A 19,065-nucleotide genomic window follows, 5' to 3' on the forward strand; every position below is an offset into this window, starting at 1 on the left:
TGCAGCCATGGTGCGTCAGTGGTGGACAGAGTGAATGTTTAAGATGATGTATGGGGTGCCAATCAAGCGGGCTGCATTGTCCTGGATGGTGTCGAGCATCTTGAGTGTTGTTTGAGCTGCACTCATCCAGGCAAGTGGAGAGTATTCCATCACGCTCCTGATTTGTGCCTTGTAGACAGTGGAAAGGCTTTGGGCAGTCTGGAGGTGAGACACTTGCCAAAGAATACCCAGCCTCTGACCTGCTCTTGTAACCACAGTATTTATGGGGCTGGTCCAGTTAAATTTCTGGTCAATGGTGACCCCCAGGATGTTGATGGTGGGGGATATGGCGATGGTAATGCTGTTGAATATCAAGGGGCTGTGGTTGGAGCCTCTCTTATTGGAGATGGTTATTGCTTTTCACTTGTGTGGCACAAATGTTACTTGCCACTTATCAGCCCAAGCCTGAATGTCATCTAGGTCTTGCTGCACCCTCTCTAAGGCCTTGACATCCTTCCTAAAATGTGGTGCACAGAATTGGACACAATACTCCAGCTGTGGCTGAACCAGTAATTTATAAAGGTTTAGCAGAAAGATGGGCCCCGATTTTCGGGCAGCTGTCGGGCGGCTTTTCATGCGGCCGTGGTCCGAAAATCGCGGAAAAAGTGGGTCGGGACCCCCCCGCCTGATTCCCCGCCCCGTCCGACTTTCGGACCGCCGTTTCCACGCACCCCGCTTCAGTCCCGCCCGCCGCTGGCGGGACTGCTCGTCGGAGCACTAATCACCAATGATCACCTTGTTAAGGACGATTTTCCCGTGCCGTTGCGACTTTGGGGCTTTCCCCACCTGAAACCCGCCTGCGGGGAACCCCGCTGATGAGAGCTGGCGTGAAAACAGCTGGCTTGCTTGCTTGCAGCAGCAGGTCGCTGAGGGCTGAAGATATTTAAAGAGGCAGCATTTGCAGGCTGCAGGACCTTGTTGATCAAGGCTTGGGGGAACTATTTGAAGCCTTAGGAGCTGCTGCAGAAAGTTGGAGCCTCATACACTTTTTCAGTGTGAGCTCCTGGGAAGCCCCTCTCACCACCCTAACTCAGGACCTCCTTAACGGAGGCATCTGCTAGAAGCATGGGAGGCCTTTGGCACCTTCCCTTCCTGGCATTAGAGGATCTCCAACAACAGAGGTGGCAGCAGCAGAACCAGGAACAGCAGGATGATTACCAGGAGCACCAGGCTGCTGCTCACTCACCTGAAGCTGCACAAGCCAGAAGGGGCCAGCACTTGGAAGTGGCTTGAGAGCACCTTGCTGCGCTTTAGGGGGCCAGTGGAACCCGTTTCTGCACTGGCAGTCCTACTCAGAAGGACTTCCATGAAGATCTGGTTTCTCTGTTCAACAGACGGCCAATGCTCCTCAAGAGATGTCATTCTCTTATGAGCACTCACCATGTTTTCCGTACCCTGGCAAGTTATCTCCTCCATGGAGGTTGCCAACCTTTCCATGGTGCTGCGTTCATGCACCAATGACTCCACAAAGGCTCTGCTCATGGTCGCTATGGACTCCTCCATTCGCTCCACACTCGCAGCGACCCTGGAGACAAAACCTGCCAGAGACTCCTGCATCTGTGCATGGAGATCCATCACCTCTTCTCTTGCGGATGGACCCAGAGGCAGAGGGTCGAGATGCAGTGCAGCTGAGCTGAGCTGGCAGAGCCCTGCGCCCTCCGACGAGGACTCTCCACTGCTGTCCCTGTCTCCAGAATCTGCTGAGGCTCACTTGTCAGCTGTGAAACACCAGGTGACAACACTACTCTATGTCCCAAAGGTCCCCCCGAGGTGTGAGTGTCTGCGCTGGTGCTGGGTGCGCTTACTTCTGCTGATGCTGCACCTGTCGTGTATGTGCCTTTAAGAGCCCCCTGTGTACTGTAATGCCGGTAATGGCCACTCGGGCTATATAAGCCTGTATATTGTGTTGTATGAGTTAGTTCACCTCCAGACTTTGTTCAGTAAACACCTGTGAAACCAACTCCTGCCTTCAGTGTCTCTATTAACACACGGACACAACAGTGGCGACGAATTGGAAATGGACTTACCTGCAATTCGGCAGCACCTCAAGGACATCGATTCCTCAGACGTCCAAAGTCGAAGAAAAGCAAGAAAAAAAAAAGCTGTGGTTTCACCAGCTAGCCGAGCTGGTGGCAGGTACTACAATAATCCTTCCTGGGCAGCGGGCTGGGGCTTCATCGGCTGGATCTGCAGCAAGGCCAAGCAGCGAAGGCGGAGGCAAGCAGAAACAGACGGGGGGGGGGAGCACTCGGGAGACGGCTGGCGCTGCAAGCAGGTCGGCGTTCGGACCTAGCAGAGAGAGTCCGGCGGGAACGAGTCTCCATCTGTAAATAATTTTTTTTTTAAAATACATTAAAAAAAAACGCGGAAAACAGCGTTGTCATCGGCAGCAGCGGCGGGAAAGCACGGGAAGCGCCATATCTTTTCTGCAGGAAAGAAAGAAAAGCGCAGGAAGCGCCATTTTTTTTCCAGGATGCCTAAGGCTGGCAATATTGATGCTTTTGATAACGATATAGAGGATTGGACCACATATGTGGAAAGAGTGGAGGTATATTGCACCGCAAATGGAATAGAAAATGATAAAAAGGCGTCAGTACTTCTAAATCTAATGGGCGCAAAGACATACGGGCTGTTACGAAACTTAATCACTCCAGCCAAACCAAAGGACAAGAATTTTAAGGAAATTGTTGATACCCTACAGGAGCACTTAAACCCAACACCGCTGCTGATAGCAGAACGATTCAAATTCTTCAAGAGGAATCAACACAAGAATGAAAGTAACGCTGATTACCTCACCGAATTAAGAAAGCTATCAAAGCACTGCCAATTTGGGGCAGGACTGGCAGGTTATCTTCGAGACAAATTCGTCTGCGGTCTCCTAAGTGAAGGAACACAGAAAAGGCTGCTTTCTGAGAAAGATTTGACACTGGACAAGGCTTTCAGTATGGCTGTATCATACGAAGCAGCCGCAAGAGGAGCTGCAGAGATACAGCAAAAGACACAGGACTTCGGCACCCATGAAATGACACAGGGTTTCGAGAGATGTTATCGCTGTGGCAGATCCACCCATGACCAGAGGGACTGCTGGTTCAAGGACAAAGCATGCAGGCAATGCGGAAAGATTGGACACATTGCACGGGTATGCCGATCTGGACAAAAAAAATCCACGGACAGGAAAAAAAAAATCAATAAAGAAAAGTACAGAAAGGTACAAATGATGACGGACAGTAGCTTCGAAGACCAGAAGAGCGATAGCAACTCCGGAAACAAGAGACTAAGCTGTCTCAAATTTCATAATGTAATTGCCAAAGAAGATTACCAGACCATTTCGGTTACCCTCATGATAGCAGGGTCCCCAGTTAAAATGGAGCTAGATACAGGATCAGCTCTGACCGTCATAAATCGATGGGATTACGAGCAGCTATTTCCACATATACCTTTAAAAGACACATCCATTATCTTGAAAACATATACGGGGCAGAAAGTATACCCCAAAGGAAAAATAAGGGTACCTGTTGTATACAACGGCAAGGAAATACAGAAGTTGTATTTATACGTTCTACAAGATGGTGGTCCACCGCTGTTGGGACGTGAATGGATCAGGAAGATACGTTTAGACTGGCACTCCATTCAGGCACTGACGGTGACCAGTAAGGAAAAAAATGATGATGACGTCATACCTGAACGATTAAAAGACATCTTGGCCAACGCCAAGGAAGTGTTTCAAGAGAAACTAGGAACCTTGAAAGGCATCACCGCCTCAATAAAAGTGGAAGATGCGGCAATTCCCAAGTTTTTTAAGGCAAGGCCGGTGCCATACGCAATTCGTCCAGCAGTCGAGGCAGAGCTGGAGAATTTGGAAAAGGCAGGCGTATTATCCAAGATAGATTGGAGCGAGTGGGCAACACCCATCGTCCCGGTCATGAAGAAAACGTTGAATAAATATAAATCTGAAAAACAGAGAAAAATTTGCATCTGTGGAGACTTCAAGGTGACTGTAAACCCAGTCCTTCACATGGTACAGTATCCTCTTCCGAGGATAGAAGATATTTTCGCCTCACTATCCGGAGGGAAACGTTTCACCAAAATTGACTTGGCACAGGCATATCTACAGATGGAGGTTGAAGAGGCCTCTAAAAAGTATCTCACGATAAATACACACAAAGGCCTGTACCAGTACAATCGACTGGTTTTCGGAGTAGCATCAGCTCCAGCTATCTGGCAAAGAGCTATGGAGCAAGTCCTCCAAGGGATTCCGGGGACTCAATGCTACCTAGACGACATCCTTGTAACAGGAGAAAACGACAATGAGCACCTTGCCAATTTGGAGCAGGTGCTCACTAGGCTGAGAGAACGGGGCCTACGAGCAAATCACCCCAAGTGCGAATTTTTCCAGAATCAAATATCATATTGTGGCCACATAATTAATAAGGAAGGGTTGCATAACTCACCTGAAAAAATTGAAGCGGTCATAAAAGCCCCAGCACCTGAAAATGTTTCACAATTAAGGTCGTTCCTGGGATTAATAAATTACTATCATAAATTTTTACCGAACTTATCAACTCTTCTGCACCCTCTTAATGAACTGCTACAAACAGGAGTAATTTGGAAATGGAGCGAAGACTGTAAACGTGCCTTCCATAAATGCAAAGACTTAATCACGTCCAAGGAAGTTTTGGCTCATTACAACCCATCACTGCCAATCAGACTGGCATGCGATGCATCCCCTTACGGCGTAGGAGCGGTATTATCGCATAGATTCCCTGATGGCTCGGAACGGCCGATAGCTTTTGCGTCACGCTCATTGAACTCAGCTGAGCGTAACTATGACCAAATCGACAGGGAAGCACTCAGCCTGGTATGGGGAATGAAGAAATTCAACCATTACCTACACGGACAAAAAAATTATCTTGTTGACTGACCATCAACCCCTCATCTCCATATTCAACCCTAAAAAGGGTGTTCCCATTATGACAGCGCAAAGGCTACAGAGGTGGTCCCTTTTTCTAGGGGCACACCAATATAACATACAAAGGATCAAAACAGCATGGGAATGCTGACGGTTTATCGCGCCTACCGTTGCCAACGGTAGAAGAGGCACCTACAGTAGACCCAGTGGAGATGTTCCACTCTACCATAGTCGAATGTCTACCAGTAACAAATTCTGCCATTGAAAGGGAAACGAGAAATGACCTGACTCTCTCACGAGTCTACGATTTAACAGTGAAGGGATGGCCAGCACATGGCGAACCACTGTTGCCAGCATTCTCGCAAAGAAGAGAACAGCTGTCAGTGTGCCGAGGAACCTTGATGTGTGGATCCAGAGTGGTGATTCCACCCAAACTCCAGGATAAAGTTCTAAAGGAGCTTCACGAGGGGCATCTGGGTGGAGTGAAAATGAAGAACCTAGCCAGGGCGTTTGTATGGTGGCCAGGTATCGATGGAGACATCGAAGAAATGACCAAGAGCTGCCTAGGATGCCAGAAGGTCCAAAACGCTCCACCACAAGCCCCTCTACATCCATGGGAGTGGCCCTCATCTCCCTGGCAAAGGGTACACATCGACTTTGCTGGTCCATTTATGGACTCAATGTTCTTAATCGCGGTTGATGCACACTCCAAGTGGCCGGATGTAATAAAGATGTCCTCCACCACCACGGAAAAAACCATCACAGTATTAAGGACCATATTTGCCAGGAATGGACTGCCTGAACAGATCTGTTCTGATAATGGACTGCAATTTGTGTCCGAAGAATTCAGGAAGTTCTTAAAAAACAATGGGGTTAAGCACTACACGTCCGCCCCATACCATCCCGCCACCAATGGATTGGCTGAAAGGTTTGTCCAGACCTTCAAGAAGGCCATAAAGGCCATGGGTAATGAAGACATAAAACTTCAGCATAAGGTGGATAACTTCTTGTTTGCATACAGGAATGCAACACATATGGTTACAAACCAAACTCCCGCCATGATGTTCTTCAATAGAAGCCTAAGATGCCGGCTGGATTTGATCAAGCCAAACATCAGAAGGGACGTGGAGAACCGGCAATTTCAAGGCATGAATGAAAGGCCAACTAGAACCTTCCAGATAGGTCAACAAGTTTTGGCCCGGGACTACCGTACCGAGAAATGGCAGCCTGGAACTATCTGCACACGACTAGGACCGCTGATGTATACCGTGGACATTGGAGAAAGCATAATAAGGCGCCATGCTGACCAAATCATAGAGTCATCCGAAAAGGGACAACCTACACCACAACTCTATATGCCTAATGATGAAGTAGAGATACCCATAGTATCTACCTCCGATCCGGTGATACTGGAACCAGATGAACCCGACACTGGCATTCAAGCCGAATCAGCCTTGCCAAAAGAACCTACTACACCACCAAAAACTACTACACCACCGAGGCGTTATCTGGACCGAGTCAGGAAGCCTCCAGAGAGACTGACTTATAATTGATTAACTGCAGCAATATGTCGATTATTGTTCTTGTAACGTGTAATTAATGATTACTTAAAATATTATGTACTGGTTGGCTAAAAGGGGAGGAATTGTAGTGTATGTGCCTTTAAGAGCCCCCTGTGTACTGTAATGCCGGTAATGGACACGCGGGCTATATAAGCCTGTATATTGTGTTGTATCAGTTAGTTCACCTCCAGACTTTGTTCAGTAAACACCTGTGAAACCAACTCCTGCCTTCAGTGTCTCTATTAACACACGGACACAACAGCACCCTCAGAGGTTGGAGCTTCCTCTGAGGAGTCTGGCTGCACAGCCTCTTCCTCCTCCAGTGAGGACGGGGGCTCTGGATGGTACTGTGGGGGAGTAAAGGAAGGAGTTAGAGATGTAATGCCAAGGTTCTTCTGGTGACTCCCAGCGAGTTGGCATCTGCTGACACCTGCATCCATGCAGCATTGGTCTCAGTGGGTGGCCCTAACCCCATCCAATAATGCCTGCAGTGAAGCCTCGTTGAATTTGAAGGCAGCTCGGGGTCTGGCACTGGCACCAGCTGCTGCAGGCTCCTCTGCCATCCTGTATGGTTCATTTGGAAGCCTTCAGAGGATGCAGTGCTTGCCATGGACCTTGAAAGCACCACGAATGATGACATCCTAGTGTGGGGATTTCTGACTCGATTTAGACAATTAGCAAGGCTTCCCTCTCTTTTCATTCGACCAAAAACCAGTGCACAAATTAACTAACAAAAAAAACCAATAACCCTTTTAAAGAGCCCTCCACCAATCAAATTAAAATTTGGTTGCCCAGATTAATTATGCACTCCAGTCCCCGCGGCGCCCACCGGTCACGAAAAAGCTCGAGCGTGCCGGCGTAGCAAGGCTTCCCACATGCTGGGAATTAATTGGCCAATTGAGGGAAAATTGCGTGGGGCTGGCTGACACTTTTTTATGTGTGTTAGAAACCCCACATTCGGGGAAATCCGACCATTCCCCACACAAGCCGAAAATCGGGGCCATGTAATTACCTTCAACAAAGACTATATTCATAGTTGAATTTTCATATAGTTACCTAAGTACTGCAACCCTTTATAATATCCTGTTTAGTTTTTTCCTATTAATACAAAATTATAACTAGCATGATTGTTTGAGGGGATTTTACTTAAGACCCTACTGTTACTACGCTTGGTGCTGGAGAACTCAGTGGGATATTTTTATATTGCTTGCTTACCTAATGTAAACCTACTATTAGGGTTTGATTAACAATTTTTCTTTTATGAACACTTGCAAGAAATTTTACTGCAAACCAGATTCACTAAGGGTGCTTTTAATGGTGAGTAATTGGCTGAAGAAAATGCTTTGCTTTCCATGGGTGTGTTTGTATTAGAGGTGGCTATTTAACTTACATTTCTGACATTAAACTAAATACATATCAATAATGTTATGTGCCTGAAAGTGTTATGGGGCTGTTGCACTGCAGGGAATTGTTCGACAGTCATAGTCCCTCAGCTGAGGTCAAGTGGGGGTGATGTAGAATACAATTGGATAAACATGGGATTGCCTGCTGGCAGCAGGCAGTTATTCCAGCTCGCTCTCTGGTGAGGCAAAGTGAAGACAAGCCTGTGTATTTACATCTATGTGCTGAGTTCTGCTCGCTGGCACCCAAATGCCAGTTATCTTTTAAAAATTAGTGATGAGCTGACAGGACAGTCTGCTCTTTACTAACGTTAAAATTTTTAAAAAATTAATTAAAGTTTAAAATGTCTGCTTCTCACCAGTTGCAGTTACACTGCAGGTGGTACAAAGCCAAAAGCTTGAGGTGGTCTACACTCCTTGGCCGAACTTGACAACGTCACTCTATAAATATATTGCTGTCTTTGCCTTAAAGTGACACAGGTTATGAGGACAGGTGGCAGACACTAAACTTGTAATCCCTTGAGTATAGATTAAGGGGTGATGTAATTGAGGTGTTTAAGATGATTTAAGGATTTGATAGGGTCGAGAGAGAAACTATTTCCTCTGGCGGGGGGGGGGAGTCCAATACATGGGGGCATAACCTTAAAATTAGAGCCAGGCTGTTCAGGGGTGATGTCAGGAAACACTTCTTTACACAAAGGGATGGAAATCTGAAACTCTCTCCCCAAAAAGTTGTTGAGGCTGGGGGTCAATTGAAAATTTCAAAACTGAGATTGATAGATTTTTGTTCGGCAGGGGTTTTAAGGGTTACAGAACCAAGGCAGGTAGATGGATTTAAGACACAGATCAGTCATGTTTTAATTGAATGGTGGAACAGGCTCGAGGCTGAATGGCCTTCTCCTGTTCCTACAGCATTACTTCAATGTAAAAGTACATTGCACACTTCACCCTTTGAGACCTGCAGTACTATTCTGCAGCTCATCCCAAAGTAATGAGATGAAAAGTTCCCAGAATATTTTATTAAGGGGGCAGTAAACTCCAGTGGGGAAGCCAGTCCTTTCATTATATTACCTATTATTCACGCTATTTGATTACTGCTAATTTTTCTCATCCGTTTCCTACTCATCCGGTCAGAGAGCTAACGCTCCATTCATTTATTCGGTCCCTGTGGAAGGGTAAGGCATCATTCCCCTACTAAGATCTGCGAAACTGTTATGTTACTGTGAACTCGCAGTTCTTGTGAAATCTACACCCTAGTGAGATCATTCTCATTTATGTAATAAAACGGCTGTCATGGGGTATTTTGGGGGAAGGGCTCCAGACTTTACAGGAGAATGAGAAACTTTCCATTTAATTTAAGGTTTCCTGGAGGGGATTATTATTCAAGAGAGACACTAAAGTGTGGGATGTTCTTCACCAGTTACAACAACGTTTGAAACAGGGGCCATTAAAAAGATGAAAAAAGGCTTAAAAAGGTAAAACTCAATGATTCACCTCTCTTGCATGGGCCATCTACAGAAGTGACTAATATGTACCTTAAGTCAGCCTTCATTGACACCAGTGATCTTAGACCTATTTTTTGAATGGTGAGAGACTGGGAAATGATTGCATTCAGAGGGACCTGGGTGTCCTTGTACATGAATTCTAGAAAGTTAACATGCAGGTACAACAAGCAATTAAGAAAGCAAATGGTATGTTAGCTTTTGTTACAAAGGGATGAGAGTATATAAGAGTAAAGAAGTCTTACTACAATTAGACAGGGCATTGGTGAGGCCACACCTGGAGTACTGTGTACAGTTCTGGTCTCCTTACCTAAGGAAAGACATACCTGCCTTAGAGGGAGTGCAACAAAGGTTCACCAGACTGGTTCCTGGGATGGGGGGATTGCCCTATGAGAAGAGATTGAGTAGACTATGCCTACATTCCCTAGAGTTTAGAAGAATGAGAGGTGATCTCATTGAAACATAAAAAATTCTTAAAGGGTTAATGCTGAGAAAATATTTCCCCTGGCTGGGGAATCTAGAACACGGGGTCACAGTCTCAGAATAAGGGGTCGGCCATTTAGGACTGAGATGAGGAGAAATTTCTTCACTCAGAGGGTGGTGAATCTTTGGAATTCTCTACCCCAGAGGGCTGTGGAGGCTCAGTCGTTGAGTATATTCAAGACAGAGGTCTATACATTTTTGGGAACGAAGGGAATTAAGGGATATGGGGATAGTGCGGAAAAGCGAAGTTGAGGTAGAAGATCAGCCATGATCTTATTGAATGGTGGAGCAGGCTCGAAGGGACAAATGGCCTACTCCTGCTCCTATTTCTTATGTTCTTATATTCAGATGTTTTTTATGACTGCTCTGCACACTCCATCCTTAACAGTATTCTTGGTATATACTTCCTTTAAGAACAAGCTATTATATAGTCAAAATTAAAAACACTGGGGTAAAGACATTTTTAGTATTCAATTATATGTAGAAGCACGGATATCACACAGGTAATTACCCTTAACTATTTACCTGCATTATCAGAACTCAGGGATATAATTAACTAGAACATTTTATAGCTAAAGGACATAATGATTTTGTTTTCAAAAGAACAGGATTTAAGACATCTCCAAGTGCAGCCAACAGCACATTGTATTCCACAACTCCTTACTTTATCTTTATGATGAACATTCCAGAATCGTTTATCCTTAAATAAGGGTGAGTGAGCTGATTGAAAGCTGAATGTTTTAATGAGCTTGAGGTCCCCTATTTCAGTTATAAAACACAATGGAATTAATGGCACTTTTTCAACCAGCAGACTCACAAAGATTCAATAATGTATCTAATGATAAATATGTAGCTGTGGATTCAGCCCATGCGGGATTGACAATTTAGTAAGAAAGTAGTAGTCAGTTTAATTGAATAAATTAAGCAAGTAACAATGTATGGAATAACATAAATGTATTTCAAACTTCATAAGCCCACAGTAAGGAATAAGGAAGAATACAGGTCATAGATCCAATTGTTGCACTTTTATACTGTAAATAATGCACATCTTTGAATATATAGCGCAAAATAAATAATTGATTTCTCAAATGTTTTCTTCAAGAACACTGAGTATTTTCAATGCGATCATGGCTGATCATCCAAATTCATGTACCCTGTCCCTGCTTTCTCCCCATATCCCTTGATCCCTTTAGTCTTAAGAAATATATCTAACTCCTTCTTGAATATATTTAATGAATTGGCCTCTACTGCCTTCTGTGGTAGAGAATTCCACAGGTTCACCACTCTTTGGGTGAAGAAATTCCTCCTCATCTCAGTCCTAAATGGCTTACCCCTTATCCTTAGACTGTGACCACTGGTTCTGGACTCCCCGGCCATCGGGAACATCCTTCCTGCATCCAGTCTATCTAGTCCTGTTAGTATTCAATGAGATCCCCTCTCATTCTTCTAAACTCCAGCGAGTATAAGCCCAATTGACCCAATCTCTCCTCATACGTCATTCCTGCCATCCCAGGTATCAGCCTGGTGAATCTTCGCTAAACTCCCTCCATGGCAAGAACATCCTTCCTCAGATAAGGCGACCAAAACTGCACACAATACTCCAGGAGTGGTCGCACCAAGGCCCTGTACAACTGCATCAAGACATCCTTGTTCCTGTACTCGAACCCTCTTGCTACGAAGGCCAACATACCATTTGCCTTCTTAACCGCCTGCTGCACCTGCATGCTTACCTTCAGCGACTGGTGCACAAGGACACCCAGGTCTCATTGCACTTGCCCTTCTCCCAATCTATTGCCATTCAGATAATAATCTGCCTTCCTGTTTTTGACACCAAAGTGGATAACCTCACACTTATCCACATTATATTGCATCTGCCATGCTTCTGCCCAATCACCCAACCTGTCCAAATCATACTGGAGTTTCTCGGCATCCTCCTTACAGCACACACTCCCACCCAGCTTTGTGTCATCTGCAAACTTGGAGATATTACATCCAATTCCCTCGTCTAGATCATTAATATATATTGTGAATAGCTGGGGTCCCAGGACCGATCCCTGCGGTACCCCACTAGTCACTGCCTGCCACTCGGAAAAAGACCTGCTTATTCCAACTCTTTGCTTTTTGTCTGCCAACCAGTTCTCTATCCAAGTCAATACCTTGCCCCCAATCCCATGTGCCTTAACTTTACACGCTAATCTCTTATGCGGGACCTTATCGAAAGCCTTCTGAAAGTCCAAATACACCACATCCACTGGTTCTCCCTTATCAATTTTACCTTCTTTGAAATAGTACCACGGGATCTTTTACGTCCACCTGAGAAGCAGACATTTAACGTCTCATCAGAAAGACGGCACCTCTGACAGTGCAGCACTCCCTCAGGACTGCACTGGAGTGTCAGCCTAGATTTTTGTGCTCCAGTCCCTGGAGTGGGACTTGAACCCACAACCTTTTGCTTCAGAGGCAAGAGTGCTGCCAACTGAGCCACAGCTAACAAAGTTATTACTGTTATGGAGGGTGTTTATTAACTATCGTGAGTATAATACATGCACTGGTAAAAAATAGAAACATACAATACACTGAGCATGGATTATAGCAAAAATGCTCAGTATCATTAACATCAAAAGCTTGCAGTAAAATGTGGTACAGTAATAAGCAATTGGTTAGTTGAAACCAGATAGCTCGTACAGTCACATTTATTCGATGTTAGTCCATCTCACTGCTTCTTTGCTGTCAGGAAGTAGATGGTCATTATCGTTCATTGTCAACAAGGTTTTCCTTCACAAGTTGCTACTGAGTAGTCAGCCTCAGTAGCTTCATGTGATTTTTTTTTACTTCCAGGCAATATATTCATGAGTTCAAGCTTCTATTTTATAGCTGATTTGTGCTATGATGATACGCACAAGCATAGCCGTAGCAAGTGAATTGGATAGCTATCCAATTCATTGTCAATAAAGCTAAGCTTTCACAGGGAATAAGAAGTGAAGACTTTTGAGTGGCAATTTTCTCCTTTTCAGTGAAATGTTCATTACACAATAGGTTATACAATGAATAATTTACTACCATGGCGGGGTGCTTCTGTTGCTCTAGTAATGGTTGAGGTGCCACATAAATATTTTTTTTACTGACGAAGTAATTTTCAAAGTATTTCCTTTTCATTTGTCTTCTGTTGTTCCTTTTTCTGCTTACTTCACCCGTTTACACGAAAGTCACATAATTCATGCTGACTCGCTTTCTGGTAATCAAAGTGCAGATGATCCACTCGATAAACCTGAAGTGATTGTATCACAATCATTAATCTTCAGCATGGGCATCACCAGCCCAAACTGGGTCGACGTCTGCGTGATAATTGGAGCTGACAGGAACAAAAAAGTGGAGCCGAAACTATTTGGAGCTTTCTTCCCCAATCGACAGATTGTAAAGAATCACTTGATAAGTTGAAGTCCTGAGCTTCAAATTTGCAGTTTGTGACATAAATCTTGATGACTGATTTATAATAATGCACAGATATACAAAACTTGGAATATATAACTGTTTAATTTCTGATTTTTTGAAAGCTTAATTTTAAAAAGCTATTATTTTTTAAGAGTTTAAAGGCAAGACATCATTTTAATGAATTCTTTGTTCTCATCTGGGACATTGTTCAACTAGACTTGTAATGCAAATGTATATTGTGAAACTGTTAATGAGTCCCTGCAGTGCAGTCTTCCTGCTTGCAAATTTCTAGCTGTCCTGTGGTATCGAGCAGGCAATGACAATAAGCTAACCTAACCCTTGTTATGTCACAGAAAAGTTAACGTCTTCGTGTGCAATCGTACTCTGTGGACCACGGTCCTTTTGGAGAAAATGCATCAAGAATTGATCTGGTCCCATCAGTGACAAGGTTAGAACAGACCCTCCTTTAAAATCCATCTCTTTGAACCAAGTTTATGACCGCCCCTGTAACATCGCGGGGGTGAATTGAAGTTAAAATCTGGCGGGGTGTAAAAGGGGTTGCCGATTCATTATCGACCATTTTGCCTATTGCCAAAGACCAATTTCACCTCCCTCCAATACGGCTTATTTACGCCTCATTTTTTGTTTGATTACGCCTCTGTGAAGCGCCTTGTGACGTTTTCCTTCTGTAAAGGTAGCTACATAAATGTAAGTTGGCATTGTTGTTTTACCAGTCTGTAAACAGCGAGCTGTGGCTCCAGTTACTGGCCAGAAAGATCCTGTCCTCATTTGAGTGAAAAGTCTTAAGCGTGGCTGACGGCTGTACTGCGGGCTGGAGTTGCGCTAATTGATGCTGTCAGTGGCCGATAATGAATGAGTCAGTCTGGAACACGGATCCCGGCTCCAGTGCATGAAAATTCAACTTTTCTGCGGAAAGTCCGAAGACTAATTCCACCTCCGATGACAGGGTCCTAGAGTCCGGCCGCAGCACACCGGGAATGCCCCTCAAGTCATTCCGTTTTCATTGTTCCTTTCCAGCCTGCTCGCTAAACAAGATACCAATCCCAGAGCGTTCTGTCCTGGAATATTCCCAGTGTCTAAAACACTGCCAGAATTAGGCAGTACATAGATTATTGGATGTAACTTCTGCATATTAAGAAGCCCATCGCATGTTGGTTTCATAATTCATCACGGTTTGAAAATAAGTAACAACCGACAGCACTGAAACATTTTTTGCAGGTAAAAGTGCAAAAAAAGTGGTTAGATCTTTAAGACAGTTCATTCATTATAAGTTGTCCATTTGATGCAATTTGAATGTTATACAGTTCATTTAAATAATTGGCAGTAAAAGTTCGTTTGAAACAATTATACTGCGAATCATTTCCCCGCATGTATTTGCTGTACTTTGGAAATTACAGCACACTTTATTGACGTTAAAAACACATATTTCACTCCAATTTGAAACGTGCACTGTTCATAAAGAGAACTGCAGATCAGTTCAAATACCTTTTAAAAATTAAATTCGCACAAAATAACAAACATTGTTAAAACAATTATACCGTAGAACAAGTAAGAACACGCGAGCAAAGGAAATGATTTGGGGACATTTATCCATCGTGTTTTGCTTTCCGAAAATGCAGTGGTGTCTGCGGGAAGAGGACGGCGTGTGTCTGCTGGAAGAGGACGGCGTGTGTCTGCTGGAAGAGGACGGCGTGTGTCTGCGGGAAGAGGACGGCGTGTCTGCGGGAAGAGGACGGCGTGTCTGCGGGAAGAGGACGGCGTGTGTCTGGTGGAAGAGGACGGCGTGTGTCTGCTGGAAGAGGACGGCGTGTGTCTGCGGGAAGAGGACGGCGTGTGTCTGCTGGAAGAGGACGGCGTGTGTCTGCTGGAAGAGGACGGAGTGTGTCTGCTGGAAGAGGACGGCGTGTGTCTGCGGGAAGAGGACGGCGTGTGTCTGCGGGAAGAGGACGGCGTGTGTCTGCTGGAAGAGGACGGAGTGTGTCTGCTGGAAGAGGACGGAGTGTGTCTGCTGGAAGAGGACGGCGTGTGTCTGCTGGAAGAGGACGGAGTGTGTCTGCTGGAAGAGGACGGAGTGTGTCTGCTGGAAGAGGACGGAGTGTCTGCTGGAAGAGGACGGAGTGTGTCTGCGGGAAGAGGACGGAGTGTGTCTGCGGGAAGAGGACGGAGTGTGTCTGCTGGAAGAGGACGGAGTGTGTCTGCTGGAAGAGGACGGAGTGTGTCTGCTGGAGGAGGACGGCGTGTGTCTGCTGGAAGAGGACGGCGTGTGTCTGCTGGAAGAGGACGGAGTGTGTCTGCTGGAAGAGGACGGCGTGTGTCTGCTGGAAGAGGACGGCGTGTGTCTGCGGGAAGAGGACGGAGTGTGTCTGGTGGGACTTTAGGACCCGGAAGACATCTGGGCGAGTGGTCGGACTGCCACTGCGCATGAACGCAATTGTATTCTGAAAATGAACTTAAGAGACGCAAACAGTGGGAAGTGGGAGGTCGAATCTCAATCTCATCAGCATCGGAGAACATAACAAAGTAAAGCCGAGTTAGAAACAGTCCTTGATACTGGACATTAAAAAAAAACAAATCAGCAGTTGCATTATGTAAAATCTGCAACCAGTCTGTTTTTGGGGGGCTGATTTTTTGCACTTTGCTGAATTCGCGACAGTGCCGAGGAGAGCGTTCGTGCGGGAGGTGAGTTGATGCGTTCCTTTTAGTTGAAAACACACTAATTCTGCACGCTTCACTTTGTAACAGAGGATCAGATCTGCGACCCAATCCCCGAGACAGCCCTCACATTACAGCCACAAGAACTGCATTCAAATGTTGGTGGGTTTTTTTTTAAAAAAAGCACATTTCCATTACTATTTAAAGAAAACATGTCAATGTTTAGAATGCAATTCCGAAATGGTAAACACCCGGGAGACAATCATTTTAGCGCAAGGTTTGATCTGGAAAGTAGCAAGCTGTACGATGGACAGTTCTCAGTTTACACACAAGGGGACGCAGAGTCACAATCTCGCCACCGTTTAACCCTGGCAATGGCGAGGAGACGGACCCTCAGCCACAATCTCGGCTTTCACTTCCACCCGGAAAAGTAACGTGGAATTAAAGAAAACAAGATTAAAAGGATAACTGTTACATTCTGACCGAAGTTAAAGGTTTGCTCTCTCCTGTTCAATCTTTTTTTATGCGCGTTTATCCAGACCTTTACAAAGTACTTTGCCCCTGGCTTTAATGAATATGCTGCTAATGTTAAGTCTTCGTCACTTTTAACAGTCCTTTTTAAATGTTACTGCGGCATTCAAAAGAAGTATTTGATAATGATCCCGCCTTTAAATCGATTTGATAATCCAGAGATTAGGAAGGGGGGGGGGCTTGTCTGTGTGAAACTGACATGAAATTGGCAGAGGATGGCTAGAAATGGACAATGTAGCGTTAATGTTCTCGATTCTTGTTGCAATTCGAAAGGAGAGAGGGAGATTAACACGAAGCGGTTTTTATCTGACGTGCTCACGATCTCTATTTAAATTGTAAATGCTTTTTTGTCGGACCCCACTGACAGGCTCATGACTTAATGATATGAATCAGCAAGTAGAGGCAGCGTTTTCCCCAACTGTATAGTAGGCGATTAGGAAAAAGCAGAATAACACACGTCCCCCCCACCCCCACCCCCACCCCCACCCGCTTTGTTTTAATGCCGCATTATCTTATCGCCGGGTGACGCATTGGTATTTTATTAAATACAAAAAAAATTCATCTGGTCCTGTGTAAAATGAGACGCGCGAATTCGGGTTGAAATAAATCTGCAGACGCGATTGAGAAACGGCGCCTTTCAGGTGACTGGGATTAAGGCGCATACTCAAGTTTGTCCATTTAAATTCGGAATTGCAATTATTATTAGGTTGAGTTGGGCGACACTTTTGACACCAACTGGCGTCAGTTGCTCGCCTGAATTTGAGTCGCTTATCCAGATCGTGAGGGTGACCAAAACGAGCTCAGGTAAAGATTAACTTTCCAAGTGCTCTTCTGTGACACGGCCGTACTTTCCATTGTAGCACATTGCGTGCGATTTATACCATCTATAATATATCACCTCTCTAATACTGCACCTATAGCAAACACGGAGCCGGGATACCCTTAACTTGCTATGGAACCTTGCAGGTTTCATTGGGATTTCGAGCAAAACATGACTTGCCCACCCCTAACCTAAGCATTATTTTTTTTAAACGTAAGTTAGAAATGAACCGCTTGCGGGGTTTTTTTTCCGAAATTTGTGGAGGGAGTTCGCGACTGGATGTGCTACTCTTGCAGATCCAACTAACTGTGTGGCGTCTTTCAGAGAAGCTCCACTTCGCTGCTGGAGCTCTGCTTGTAACTCGCACCAGACTTCAGCTAATACAAAAGCAAAATACTGCGGATGCTGGAAAGCTGAAACAAAAACAGGAAATGCTGGAAATACTCAGCAGGCCAGGCAGCATCCGTGGAGAGAGAAACAGTTAACGTTTCAGGTCGATGACCCCTTCGTCAGACTCAGCTACTTGCTCTGATTCCGGGGCTGACAGCGGGGGTGCAGTCTTGACTACAGTGCCCAGAGCTGTTATTTTAAACATTACGGAAAGGCTGACTGAAAATGCTAACCACAAAAAAATTCTCAGGAAGGCGTTCCATTGATATCGAGCAGTTTATTTTTACCCGAACCTTGAGATAATAAGATTTTATTATATATATATATTATTTTAGTCTCTTCTACCCATCATCCAATGTAAGAACAAATCCTGTTCCATTATTGTAAATCTAGTCTCAACTGTTGCTTTTTTTGGTCAGCGGGCTTCCTGATCCACATCAACAGTTAAGACATTCCATTCAGTTGATGTGCGACCCGGTTCTGACTGACAGGTTATACTTGTGAAAGGGCCACTGCGTGATTGCCAAGATTTCATTCGAGACGGGTCATTTGGAGATAACACATATTATAAAATACTGTATTTTTGGCAGATTTAACTGTAAGATATGGTCGTTCCTTTCAAAATGAGTTGTGTGATACCTGCAGTTAATGGACTGAAGATTTATTACATAAATAATGGAATTATATTCAGGTCGCTGCTATTCTTATGATATAAGCTATACAAGACTGAATGGAAACTGAATATATTACATATATTTGTGTAATTACATTTTTTAAGCAATAACTTGCATTTAAAGAGCACCTTTAACATAGTAAAATGTTCCAAGATGCTTCATAGTAATCAAACATTGACACTGAGCCACATAGGGAGATATTAGGACAGGTTGGTCAAAGAGGTAGGTTTTAAGAAGCGTCTTCAAGGATGCAATAGCTATTAATTATTTTATTTCCCCTTGCAAACAGAATTATACAATGTAACATCCAGTAGACAGCACAAAGGATATGTGTAATATTGTGCACTGCTTCATTCTAGTGACTGAAATCCATCGTAAGCCTGTGGAATATATTCATTGACATAGAGAATGCATCGACAATGATACGTTGGAAAACAAAACAGAAACAAAAATCAAGTAAGCAGAGGAAGAAACGTAAAGGGTTAAGACAAAAGAAAAGGAGAGGAGAGTAAAGTTCATTTAGTTGAGAGTGCGCTGTGTTGCACTATTATCATCGAAATTACCAACAGACAAGATTTTATCAGGGGCAAGAGATTATCAGCCATGGTTTGGCAGTATCTAATGGATGTGCAGTTTAGTATTCAGTAAAA

The 19,065-nt window shown here is 44.5% G+C and overlaps 1 protein-coding gene across 2 annotated transcripts in view; it reads left to right on the forward strand.

Annotated features, from left to right (window-relative positions):
* Positions 1 to 15,596: 15,596 nt before the first annotated feature.
* The window catches only part of wscd1a (WSC domain sialate O sulfotransferase 1a), a 155,983-nt gene continuing 152,514 nt past the window's right edge, over positions 15,597 to 19,065 (forward strand). The window contains exon 1 of one of the 2 annotated variants that reach the window (XM_085965030.1): positions 15,597 to 16,027. The gene's annotated coding sequence lies outside the window, so the exon portion shown is untranslated. The other variant, XM_085965031.1, reaches the window with a different exon arrangement.

Source organism: Somniosus microcephalus, chromosome 22 (genome assembly GCF_052327205.1).
Source record: "Somniosus microcephalus isolate GS21.2 chromosome 22, FLI_Smic_1.0, whole genome shotgun sequence".
NCBI classification, from domain to species: domain Eukaryota; kingdom Metazoa; phylum Chordata; class Chondrichthyes; order Squaliformes; family Somniosidae; genus Somniosus; species Somniosus microcephalus.